The sequence below is a fragment of the Phyllobates terribilis genome, unplaced genomic scaffold (assembly GCF_046119375.1).
Source record: "Phyllobates terribilis strain yellow unplaced genomic scaffold, ASM4611937v1 Scaffold_4__5_contigs__length_816908805, whole genome shotgun sequence".
In the NCBI taxonomy this organism is placed as follows: Eukaryota; Metazoa; Chordata; class Amphibia; order Anura; family Dendrobatidae; genus Phyllobates; species Phyllobates terribilis.
The window spans coordinates 678,821,224-678,835,514 of NW_027362764.1; the positions used below are offsets into that span (position 1 = coordinate 678,821,224).

At 36.7% G+C, this 14,291-nt stretch overlaps 1 pseudogene; it reads left to right on the plus strand.

Moving 5' to 3' along the window:
* The first annotated feature begins 5,700 nt into the window (after positions 1-5,700).
* LOC141269532 (5S ribosomal RNA) lies at positions 5,701-5,819 on the plus strand (annotated as a pseudogene).
* Positions 5,820-14,291: the final 8,472 nt, after the last annotated feature.

The window sequence follows — 14,291 nt, forward strand, 5'->3', positions numbered from 1 at the left end:
TTCGCTTTTTCCTTCCTTCCACCAGCAGGGGGCACTCTCTTCTATGCCTTTTTTCCATTCCCTTTCACAAGTGCACAAATTCATTCTCTTTTCTTTTTTTCATTTGCTTTCTCTCTTGCGCTATTTCATCTCTGCAAAATACCAGCATCCTTCTGATCACCGTGGGCCTCCAGCATTGTTGCTTCTTTACTTTTAATACTAGGCTCCTTTTCACCAGGACCAGCATCTCCCGCGTGGCTGGAGGCAACCACCGGTAACCCCAAGCAGAAGACCTTTGAAGGCAACACGACCCTCCCCCCTGAAGAGCAGCTCAAAGTCACTGGCAACCATCTCACCCTCTTCCTTCATTCACCCCTGGACGTCTCGCTCCGCCCCCAAGTTACGGGTCCAGCTTGCTCTTTCTGTCACATTACCGCGATGAAGGGTTTAGCCTGCAGGAGACCCTGCGCCGAGCCATTTTTGAAGACACCTGATGCGACGGGTGAATCACTGCTAAACAAACCACACCTGTAGGGACGGCACAGACTTTGCATGGACCCTTCGGAGCCCGCCCCGTCACGGCCAGATTGCTCGCCACCAAGCGATCCTGAGAAAGGCTGGCCGGGCGATGGATCGTGCAGCTTCTACTGGCCATACCACGTTGGATACGCCCGATCTCATCTGATAATATCACAGCGTATCATAGCAATCAGTAATATCCATCTAATTATTATCAAAATATTAAAATAAATTATGTTTGGAATAATAAGCAATAATAGATAATAATTCATTATCAATCAAGTTCTCCATATGATAGAACATTTTTATGTCATAGGTGTAATTACCTTTTCCAACTCATAGGTGTCAGTGTATTTTGAAAAAACAAGTTTTTATATCTTTATTAAACCAATAATATCAAAGAATGTATACTCCTGAACCAAAATGAATAAATATATGAATGTATGAATGAATGAATGAATGAATAAATGAATGAATGAATTGTTGTGTTTACTCAGAAAATGTAAACATTTTTTTCCTTAGCAATATATATTTAATGAAGCAATACTCTTGTATTAGACATTACCTTATTAAATATTAATGTGTTTTCTCAATTGAGATATTGAACTCAAATAAAATCAAATGAGGATTAAAAAATGAAAAAATAGAAAAATAAGAAGTATAAAGTAAGAATAAAATTTAAAAAATGAAAAATAAAATTAAGAGTAAAAATAAGAATAAAAATAAAAATAAGGCCTTTAAATTTTAATGACAAATGCAGAGTAATTATATTCTCCATAAAAAATACCCTTATATCTCCATTATCTGGATGATTTCATATTTGTCATAACCTTGTACCACCAAAAAATATTAAATTATGCAACTTTGCATGTAATACCCTTCTTAATTATACCATAGTACATTATTATTATTTCTTCTTTATTAAAATGTGTGGAAAATAAGTATTGATCAAAAGTGATTATGTAATCAGGATCAAAAACACATTTTCCCCCTTAATACCAAAAATATTATTTTATAAAATTTATGTATATATCAGAACCAAATTAAAAATAATTATTCTTCTAGAAATATTGTGCATAAATTTCATATCGATGAGTAGCATAGATTTGACTAAAGAGAGGTGTGTACCTATTTAGGTAACCATTAAAAATAATATTATAGTTATTCAAGAACATTATCATGTGGAAAATTATTCTAAATATAAATTTGCTTTGTAAACCATTTTGATGTGTGGTTGCCCTTATCCACTACTAGTTAAATCAAGAAATAATAATTATTAAAGAAATATAGAAATATATATATGTAGATAATACCTAATTATGTATTATAATTTCCTCAGAATCAAATATATTTTTGTACCTTTACATAAAGAAACATTTTTTTTTTTTAAACATACAAACATACGAGGCCTCTGTCACATCAATCACACTTAGCAGCTGCTGATTTACTCATCTGTCACCTTCACTCTGACATTCACAGATCTGTTCAACTCAAACATTCCACATATGAAGTTTTAGATATATATATATATATTTAACCCAAAATTGTTGTATCCCAATTTATTAATGTGCATTGCCATATCATTTGAATATCTTTATATTTCTTTGAATATTCCCCAAGTACATATTATATAATATGAGAGTAAGTCACTGGAATTTCAGACACTTGAAAAAACTTGTCTTAGATTATTTTTTCACTGGCTTCCCGGTCTTAAGTTACATCAGTTGAAAATAGAATGAATGGGATCCTATACTATTAGCTCAAAGTTCAAAGGCCGCAGCTGTCACACGTCATGCTGTAAAGCTACTTTAATTTGCACGAACACTTCATGCACAGAAAATATTAGCAACACAAAAGAATTAATAAGTATTACATATATATTATAGTTCAACTAGATATATTGTTATTATTTTAAAATGTTATACACATAAAATCATGCAATTTTTTCACTTCCTGTGTGAATAAAGAAATAAATCCATTTTAGATTTCTTTGATCAAATCCTGCTTTGGAATGAAAACTCTAAGGAAATATAAGAAAATAAAATTAAATATCAAATTCATACAGAAACAGAATTATTTAAATATTTTATACATATATTGGTTGGTTCTAATGGAATTCAAAATATTGCTACTTAAATTTATAAATATGAAGTTCTAATTTATTAATTAATATATATATATATATATTTTATAAACGTATATATAAATACAATTATACGCAATCTCTACTTAGACAAGTGTATATATATATATATATATATATATATGAACTATTAGAAACTATGTAACTACAATTTTACTGTATGAGATTATAAATAAATATTGAGACATTGTATTACATTTTGATACAACATTATATTTACAGTTTTTCCTTAGCCACTCCCTAAACCAAATCTTCTGTCTCTCTCAAATATCTCCAGGAACGCCCTATTTAGGAAAGACATTTTTCTATCCTTCAAAAAATCAGAGAACTGCCTGTTCTTCTGTCCACATTCCATGACGTCACTGTGAGTTGGTCGTCTCACCTGTCTCTGTCCATCAGTTTCAGCCATTTTCCTTTTTAGAGAATCACAGTTCTGACTGAGAATTAACTCATTCTGTGGAGAGATGGATCTTTGCACTGGCTGATATGGCTTATAACATATATGAAATCTTCTGCGTATTTGATAGAGTTCACTATGGGGATGACTCAGTCTAGGAGAGTTTGATATTGGCTTTTGGTAAGATTTTACCTTTCCTGGTTTTATAAATTTAGCTTGATTTATTTTCTTTTCACGATTCTCATGTTTTCTAACAAAATCCAGCATCTGCGCACATTCAATTAATGAATTTTTTTGTGATGCCATAACTTGGGAAACTGAATTTAGGAATTTGAATTTTTGTACAAAAGTTGTTATCATATGTTGTACTTTTCCATTTTTGATGAGAGCATTGTACAACCGTTCAAATATGGACATGAATGTATATGTACATTCCGTCCTACCAATCCTTAGTTTCTGCAGATCTTCTATGTTGGGAAAATCCTTTGTGACACAATAAATCAAATATCTTAATCTGTCCGAATCATTTTCCCATCCATTAGGAGAGTCATTTTCACAGGGCATTAAATGTAAATATCTGGACAATGTCACAGGAATCCATATTTTAAATAATTGATTCCTCTCCTCATTGGATAAATCAAACTTATCAGAGAAGCTCTCAAAAGGATTTTGACATGGATTTTGGCATGATTTTGTATAATTTCAGCAAATTTTTCCTCATTTTAATTTGGAGTTGCGCCTGGGTAATTCCAGAATTCTCTGATATTTTTAGTGGCTCTTGTACGTCCTTTCCTGCTATGTCACTCACGTCTCCTCCCACATCACCTAGTATGTCGGTTTCTCGTATGTCAGTCATGTCTCCTCCCATGTCAGGTTTCTGTATGTCCATCTCTTGGTCAGACCCAAGGTCACCTTCAGTTACAGACACGTGTCTTACTTCTTGTTCATTTTCCACATTACAGTCAGAATCAGTATCACCGTCTGACACTTCTACACTATTTTCCTGCTTAGAAATCTCTAACACAAGACTATGAAAAAAATCTACCAAATGTAGAATATTTCTCAATTTCTGTTTGTCTCTATTTACCAATTTAGAAGTTAACTGTAAATTCTGCAATTCACATTCTTTGTATAAACTGAGCCACAAAACTTCTATGTCATCTCCTACATTAACTTTGAAATTAATATTACTTTGTTTAGCAAAAGAAGAAATTATATCCATATTTTGCTTACCTTAAGATTCCTTGGCTTCTCTTTATCAGCACGTCCTGTCTTCAGTTCGTCTGATTCTTTTCCTGTGTGATTCTGTTCCTTGTTAGTACCTCTGCTTCCTGTCTTTCCTCAGTCTGTAGGTCCTTTCTGCTTCCCGTGACAAACTAGTGAATTTACTGACACGTGAACAACAGCTGTTCAGCTCGTCAGGACTCCCTCCTTGTTCACGGAAGAAATTCACTTACTTAATTTAAAAAAAAAAAAAACAGGACTGGCTGGCTCACCATTGTAAAATAATACTCTTCCTGTATTATTTTTTTCTACTGAGGACTTCTCAAAGTATCAATATCATGATATTCTTATAAAAAATGTATCTATTTATTCTTGGATTGTCCATTAAAAAGAATCAGATTGCAGCAGGTACATACAATAATTAGTTATAAAGTAATTGTCCATTTGTCCATAATTTGCTTAATTGTTGAGATTCACCCATCTTTCCTTGGATCCTGGCTGGTAAATCATGTCTTTGTCCAGCATGTGTCCAGGCCTACATGTCATCTGCTTCTCAGCATGAAGATTCTTTGTCCTGTGGGGTGGGCAGAGCAAGAGAGCCCCCCCTTTCTGTACCATGGGCTTTTATAGCCAGTCGTATGGACACCTGTTCTACATATGGTAGTGAACCAAAAATACACACACAAATAGCGCATGTCAACTAGACACGATGGCTGAGGCATAGAACTCAGAAAAATGATTATCGATTAACATTCCATGAATTTTCATAATTAACCATTTAACAGAGACCGCCTGGGAATGCCAGGTGCTGTAGGCTTTTGCTTTTTCCTTCCCTCCACCAGCAGGGGGCACTCTCTTCTATGCCTTTTTTCCATTCCCTTTCACAAGTGCACACATTCATTCTCTTTTCTTTTTTTCATTTGCTTTCTCTCTTGCGCTATTTCATCTCTGCAAAATACCAGCATCCTTCTGATCACCGTGGGCCTCCAGCATTGTTGCTTCTTTACTTTTAATACTAGGCTCCTTTTCACCAGGACCAGCGTCTCCCGGGTGGCTGGAGGCAACCACCGGTAACCCCAAGCAGAAGGCCTTTGCAGGCAACACGACCCTCCCCCCTGAAGAGCAGCTCAAAGTCACTGGCAACCATCTCACCCTCTTCCTTCATTCACCCCTGGACGTCTCGCTCAGCCCCCAAGTTACGGGTCCAGCTTGCTCTTTCTGTCACATTACCAAGATGAAGGGTTTAGCATGCAGGAGACCCTGCGCCGAGCCATTTTTGAAGACACCTGATGCGGCGGGTGAATCACTGCTAAATAAACCACACCTGTAAGGACGGCACAGACTTTGCATGGACCCTTCGGAGCCCGCCCCGTCACGGCCAAATTGACGCCACCAAGCGATCCTGAGAAAGGCTGGCCGGGCGATGGATCGAGCAGCGTCTAATGGCCATTCCACCTTGGATACGCCTGATTTTGTCTGATCTCGGAAGCAAAGCAGGGCTGGGCTTGGACAGTACTTGGTTGGGAGACCTCCTGGGAACACCAGGTGCTGTAGACCATTTTGATGACATTTTGCCCTACTGCCCAGTTCAGCTAGCATGGCACGGCGCCTTGCCGGACACCGACCTTAAGCAACTTAGATGATGGAAGCCCCAAGGTCTCTGAGCCAGTTGGCAGCTAAGTACGCTACCCCGCCGCCTTCACGCAGGTCTGACACCGAGCTCCTTGCCACGGCTAGGAGTGCTTATTGACTCCGCAGCTCGCTGTGTGGAAATGATGGCGTTAAATGCGCTCGGGGCCGTGAAGGGGCCAGGCTTTCAGCAGGTGCCCAGGGAAGGTTTTGGATGCCGGTCGCCTAGCGAGGGCCAGCAGAAGTAACATGTTTCTCTGCAAAGAAGCTTGTGTAACCAAGCCAGACGGCTGACAAAGAGCTAACCTCAGTGCAAGGAAGGCAAGGAAGGTGCGGAAGGAATTGGGGAGGGTTGGGGGTGATTCCTGCTAGGGCCCTGAAATCATAAAACAGGCAGGAGAGTCTGACGAATGGTGACGGAGAGGTTGTAGGGGCAGATAGGGGGTGTTGTCACGTGCGAGCACGTGTGCATGCTGGCTTGTGTGTGAGATTGCGCTTCCTAGATGTGGCGCGCTACAGACAGTAAAAGGGATTGTTCCCTTTCATTAAAAGTTAATCCCCGGCTGCAGCCTATTAGAAAGCAACTGACCGCGCTCTACTCACCCTACCCGGGTCTACCGGTGAGTCTCGCCTCTGCTCCCGGCCTGTGGCATTGGCCGTGAAGCTGACGTTCCGTCGACAGCGCTGCAGCCGATCAGTGAGCTCAGCGGCTCTGAGTGGGGCGTTGTGTCTACAAGACCTTTTAAGGAAGCCAGCAAAAAAATTGAAGAGAAGGGAAAGCACAAAAGGACCTGGTCTTGGTGAGCACTGGAAAGGGCAGCCGGCAGCCAGACGTCAAAGTAGAAAAGCAGCAAGTGAGAGGCTTGTCTCTGCCTACGGCCACACCACCCTGAACACGCCCGATCTCATTTGATCTCGGAAGCTAAGCAGGGTCAGGCCTGGTTAGTACTTGGATGGGAGACTGTAAAATAATACTCTTCCTGTATTATTTTTTTTCTACTGAGGACTTCTCAAAGTATCAATATTACGATATTCTTATAAAAAAATGTATCTATTTATTCTTGGATTGTCCATTAAAAAGAATCAGATTGCAGCAGGTACATACAATAATTAGTTATAAAGTAATTGTCCATTTGTCCATAATTAGCTTAATTGTTGAGATTCACCCATCTTTCCTTGGATCCTGGCTGGTAAATCATCTTTTTGTCCAGCATGTGTCCAGGCCTACATGTCATCTGCTTCTCAGCATGAAGATTCTGTGTCTTGTGGGGTGGGCAGAGCAAGAGAGCCCCCCCTTTCTGTACCATGGGCTTTTATAGCCAGTCGTATGGACACCTGTTCTACATATGGTAGTGAACCAAAAATACACACACAAATAGCGCATGTCAACTAGACACGATGGCTGAGGCATAGAACTCAGAAAAATGAATATCGATTAACATTCCAAATGAATTTCCATAATTAACCATTTAACATTTCCCCCTTTTTTGAGAATAAAAGGACTTTAACTTCTCAAAAGAAGATACATTCATCATTCATTTTTTCTTTCCTTCTTCCTTGGCAATATCATTAAATTTCTATAATAATAATAATAGTAATAATAGTATCAATATCGGATTATTGTTATATAATGATGTGAATTCATGTTATGGTAAGCCGTGACTAATATTCATTTAATATGTATAATTATACTTCCCTATATCTAAATTGAAGCAATCGCCGGTTCAATCGTCATCATCTGATGTCATCGGGTCGTCGTCTCGTCTTCTTCTTGGTTCTTTTATAACACAGTCTTTAGATGAAAACTCCTTTGAAATAAATTACAGCATGTAGATATTGTACAGTCCATAATTGTGTTCATTATTGTTCAGTCCATAAACTGTACTCTTTATTAGAAAGATCATGTGTGTCAGTTGATAAGAAAACAAAGTCCATGGATGAAATGTAGCTTTAATATCTGTGCAGTGTCACCTGGACTTACGTTGGATCGTCTTTGGAATCTTCCGTGTGTCCGCACTGGTCTCGTGTCACTTTTGGAACAGATGTGACGTCTTTGGTCAGTAAAGCAAGGGTTAACTTGACACTTTCCTGCTTTATATAGCACCATAACCAGTACTCAGTCCTTTATATACAGGACACATATGCCAGGTATTACCTGTTCACCAGCTTTCATTGAAGCGTTGCAGGTGATAAGAAACCACTGGAACGTGATGAAACTTAAACACAACACAGTACATATAGGATCATCGTCCTCTGCCGTCCTGGTGATCAGTGGTGTGAATTGTATTGTATGTAATGGACACAGTCTATTAAAACACTCAGCATTCACACCTGTTACCTTCTGAGACGTCCGGATATCAGTTGCTTCTTCTTGTAACTTTTGAGAATCTCTTTGATTTATAAAAATTAAAAGTCTTTATTAAGATAGAATTCATAATTGCGATGTCTTGATTGAAGTCTTCATTCCCTAATCTGATACCAAATCTGGCAGTTTTTCCTAACATATAATATCACAGCGTACCATAGCAATCAGTAATATCCATCTAATTATTATCAAAATATTAAAATAAATTATGTTTGGAATAATAAACAATAATAGATAATAATTCATTATCAATCAAGTTCTCCATATGATAGAACATTTTTATGTCATAGGTGTAATTACCTTTTCCAACCCATAGGTGTCAGTGTATTTTGAAAAAACAAGTTTTTATATCTTTATTAAACCAATAATATCAAAGAATGTATACTCCTGAACCAAAATTAATAAATATATGAATGTATGAATGAATGAATGAATAAATGAATGAATGAATTGTTGTGTTTACTCAGAAAATGTAAACATGTTTTTCCTTAGCAATATATATTTAATGAAGCAATACTCTTGTATTAGACATTACTTTATTAAATATTAATTTGTTTTCTCAATTGAGATATTGAACTGAAATAAAATCAAATGAGAATTAAAAAATGAAAAAATAGAAAAATAAGAAGTATAAAGTAAGAATAAAATTTTAAAAATGAAAAATAAAATTAAGAGTAAAAATAAGAATAAAAATAAAAATAAGGCCTTTAAATTTTAATGACAAATGCAGAGTAATTATATTCTCCATGAAAAATACCCTTATAGCTCCATTATCTGGATGATTTCATATTTGTCATAACCTTGTACCACCAAAAAATATTTAATTATGCAACTTTGCATGTAATACCCTTCTTAATTATACCATAGTACTTTATTATTATTTCTTCTTTATTAAAATGTGTGGAAAATAAGTATTGATCAAAAGTGATTATGTAATCAGGATCAAAAACACATTTTCCCCCTTAATACCAAAAATATTATTTTATAAAATTTATGTATATATCAGAACCAAATTAAAAATAATTATTCTTCTAGAAATATTGTGCATAAATTTCATATCGATGAGTAGCATAGATTTGACTAAAGAGAGGTGTGTACCTATTTAGGTAACCATTAAAAATAATATTATAGTTATTCAAGAATATTATCATGTGGAAAATTATTCTAAATTTAAATTTGCTTTGTAAACCATTTTGATGTGTGGTTGCCCTTATCCACTATTAGTTAAATCAAGAAATAATAATTATTAAAGAAATATAGAAATATATATATGTAGATAATACCTAATTATGTATTATCATTTCCTCAGAATTAAATATATTTTTGTACCTTCACATAAAGAGACATTTTTTTATTTTCAAACATACAAACATACGAGACCTCTGTCACATCAATCACACTTAGCAGCTGCTGATTTACTCATCTGTCACCTTCACTCTGACATTCACAGATCTGTTCAACTCAAACATTCCACATATGAAGTTTTAGATATACAGTACAGACCAAAAGTTTGGACACACCTTCTCATTTAAAGATTTTTCTGTATTTTCATGACTATGAAAAGTGTACATTCACACTGAAGGCTTCAAAACTATGAATTAACACATGTGGAATTATATACTTAACCAATAAAGTGTGAAGCAACTGAAAATATGTCTTCTATTCTAGGTTCTTCAAAGTAGCCACCTTTTGCATTGATGACTGCTTTGCACACTCTTGGCATTCTCTTGATGAGCTTCAAGAGGTAGTCACCGGAAATGGTTTTCACTTCACAGGTGTGCCCTGTCAGGTTTAATAAGTGGGATTTCTTGCCTTATAAATGGGTTTGGGACCTTCAATTGTGTTGTGCAGAAGTCTGGTGGATACACAGCTGATAGTCCTACTGAATAGACTGTTAGAATTTGTATTATGGCTAGAAAAAATCAGCTAAGTAAAGAAAAACGAGTGGCCATCATTACATTAAGAAATTAAGGTCAGTCAATCTGAAAAATTGGGCAAACTTTGAAAGTGTCCCCAAGTGCAGTTGCAAAAACCATCAAGCGCTACAAAGAAACTGGCTCACATGAGGACCGCCCCAGGAGAGGAAGACCAAGAGTCTCCTCTGCTTCTGAGGATAAATTTATCCGAGTCACCAGCCTCAGAAATCGCAGGTTAACAGCAGCTCAGATTAGAGACCAGGTCAATGCCACACAGAGTTCTAGCAGCAGACACATCTCTTCAACTACTGTTAAGAGGAGACTTTGTGCAGCAGGCCTTCATGGTAAAATAGCTGCTAGGAAACCACTGCTAAGGACAGGCAACAAGCAGAAGAGACTTGTTTGGGCTAAAGAACACAAGGAATGGACATTAGACCAGTGGAAATCTGTGCTTTGGTCTGATGAGTCCAAATTTGAGATCTTTGGTTTCAACCACCGTGTCTTTGTGCGACGCAGAAAAGGTGAACGGATGGACTCTACATGCCTGGTTCCCATCGTGAAGCATGGAGGAGGAGGTGTGATGGTGTTGGGGTGCTTTGATGGTGACACTGTTGGGGATTTAATCAAAATTGAAGGCATACTGAACCAGCATGGCTACAACAGCATCTTGCAGCGGCATGCTATTCCATCCTGTTTGCGTTTAGTTGGACCATCATTTATTTTTCAACAGGACAATGACCCCAAATACACCTCCAGGCTGTGTAAGGGCTATTTGACCAAGAAGGAGAGTGATGGGGTGCTAGGCCAGATGACCTGGCCTCCACAGTCACCAGACCTGAACCTAATCGAGATGGTTTGGGGTGAGCTGGACCGCAGAGTGAAGGCAAAAGGGCCAACAAGTGCTTAGCATCTCTGTGAACTCCTTCAAGATTGACGGAAGACCATTTCCGGTGACTACCTCTTGAAGCTCATCAAGAGAATGCCAAGAGTGTGCAAAGCAGTCATCAAAGCAAAAGGTGGCTACTTTGAAGAACCTAGAATATAAGACATATTTTCAGTTGTTTCACACTTTTTTGTTAAGTATATAATTCCACATGTGTTAATTCATAGTTTTGATGCCCTCAGTGTGAATGTACAATTTTCATAGTCAAGAAAATACAGAAAAATCTTTAAATGAGAATGTGTGTCCAAACTTTTGGTCTGTACTGTATATATATATATTTAACCCAAAATTGTTGTATCCCAATTTATTAATGCGCATTGCCATATCAATTGAATATCTTTATATTTCTTTGAATATTCCCCAAGTACATATTATATAATATGAGAGTAAGTCACTGGAATTTCAGACACTTGAAAAAACTCTTGTCTTAGATTCTTGTTTCACTGGCTGCCCGGTCTTAAGTTACATCAGTTGAAAATAGAATGAATGGGATCCTATACTATTAGCTCAAAGTTCAAAGGCCGCAGCTGTCACACGTCATGCTGTAAAGCTACTTTAATTTGCACGAACACTTCATGCACAGAAAATATTAGCAACACAAAAGAATTAATAAGAATTACATATATATTATAGTTCAACTAGATATATTGTTATTATTTTAAAATGTTATACACATAAAATCATGCAATTTTTTCACTTCCTGTGTGAATAAAGAAATAAATCCATTTTAGAGTTCTATGATCAAATCCTGATTTGGAATGAAAATTCTAAGGAAATATAAGAAAATAAAATTAAATATCAAATTCATACAGAAACAGAATTATTTAAATATCTTATACATATATTGGATGGTTCTAATGTAATTCAAAATATTGCTACTTAAATTTATATATATGAAGTTCTAATTTATTAATTAATATATATATATGTATTTTATAAACGTGTATATAAATACAATTATACGCAATCTCTACTTAGACAAGTATATATATATATATATATATATATATATATATATATACAGTCATATCTAAAAGTTTGGGCACCCCTATTAATCTTAAGCTTAATGTTTTATAAAAATTGGTGCTTTTGCAACAGCTATTTCAGTTTGATATATGTAATAACTGTTGGACACAGTAATGTTTCTGCCTTGAAATGTGGTTTATTGTGCTAACAGAAAATGTGCAATCTGCATTCAAACAAAATTTGACCGGTGCATAAGTATGGGCACCCTTATCATTTTCTTGTTTTAAATACTCCTGCCTACTTTTTACTGACTTACTAAAGCACTTTTTTTGGTTTTGTAACCTCATTGAGCTTTGAACTTTATAGCCAGGTGTATGCAATCATGAGAAAAGCTACTTAAAGTGGCCACTTGCAAGTTGTTCTCCTGTTTGAATCTCCTCTGAAGAGTGGCATCATGGGCTCCTCAAAACAACTGTCAAATGATCTGAAAACAAAGATTATTCAACATAGTTGTTCAGGGGAAGGATACAAAAAGCTGTCTCAGAGATTTAACCTGTCAGTTTCCACTGTGAGGAACATAGTAAGGAAATGGAAGAACATAGGGACAGTTCTTGTTAAGGCCAGAAGTGTCAGGACAAGAAAAACATCAGAAAGGCAGAGAAGAAGAATGGTGAGATCAGTCAAGGACAATCCTCAGACCACCTCCAGAGAGCTGCAGCATCAACTTGCTGCAGATGGTGTCACTGTGCATCGGTCAACTATACAACGCACTTTGCACAAGGAGAAGCTGTATGGGAGAGTGATGCGAAAGAAGCCGTTTCTGCAAGTACGCACAAACAGAGTCGGCTGATGTATGCAAAAGCACATTTGAAGAAGCCTATTTCTTTTTGGAAGAAGGTCCTGTGGACTGATGAAACCAAGATTGAGTTGTTTGGTCATACAAAAAGGCGTTATGCATGGTGGCAAAAAAACACAGCATTCCAAGAAAAACACTTGCTACCCACAGTAAAATTTGGTGGAGGTTCCATCATGCTTTGGGGCTGTGTGGTCAATGCCGGCACTGGGAATCTTGTTAAAGTTGAGGGACGCATGGATTCCACTCAGTATCAGCAGATTCTTGGCAATAGTGTTCAAGAATCAGTGATAAAGTTGAAGTTACGCAGTGGATGGATCTTTCAGCAAGACAATGATCCAAAACACCGCTCCAAATCTACTCAGGCATTCATGCAGAGGAACAATTACAATGTTCTGGAATGGCCATCCCAGTCCCCAGACCTGAATATCATTGATCATCTGTGGGATCATTTGAAGAGGCTGTCCATGCTCGGCGACCATCAAACTTAACTGAACTGGAATTGTTTTGTAAAGAGGAATGGTCAAAAATACCTTCATCCAGGATCCAGGAACTCATTAAAAGCTACAGGAAGCGACTAGAGGCTGTTATTTTTGCAAAAGGAGGATCTACTAAATATTAATGTCACTTTTCTGGTGAGGTGCCCATACTTATGCAAATGTCAAATTTTGTTTGAATGCAGATTGCACATTTTCTGTTAGTACAATAATCCTCATTTCAAGGCAGAAACATTACTGTATCCAACAGTTATTACATATATCAAACTGAAATAGCTGTTGCAAAAACACCAATTTTTATAAAACATTAAGCTTAAGATTAATAGGGGTGCCCAAACTTTTTCATATGACTGTATATATATATATGAACTATTAGAAACTATGTAACTACAATTTTACTGTATAAGATTATAAATAAATATTGAGACATTGTATTACATTTTGATACAACATTATAATTACAGATTTTCCTTAGCCGCTCCCTAAACCAAATCTTCTGTCTCTCTCAAATATCTCCAGGAACGCCCTATTTAGGAAAGACAGTTTTCTATCCTTCAAAACCTCAGAGAACTGCCTGTTCTTCTGTCCACATTCCATGATGTCACTGTGAGTTGGTCGTCTCACCTGTCTCTGTCCATCAGTTTCAGCCATTTTCCTTTTTAGAGAATCACAGTTCTGACTGAGAATTAACTCATTCTGTGGAGAGATGGATCTTTGCACTGGCTGATATGGCTTATAACATATATGAAATCTTCAGCGTATTTGATAGAGTTCACTATGGGGATGACTCAGTCTAGGAGAGTTTGATATTGGCTTTTGGTAAGATTTTACCTTTCCTGGTTTTATAAATTTAGCTTGAT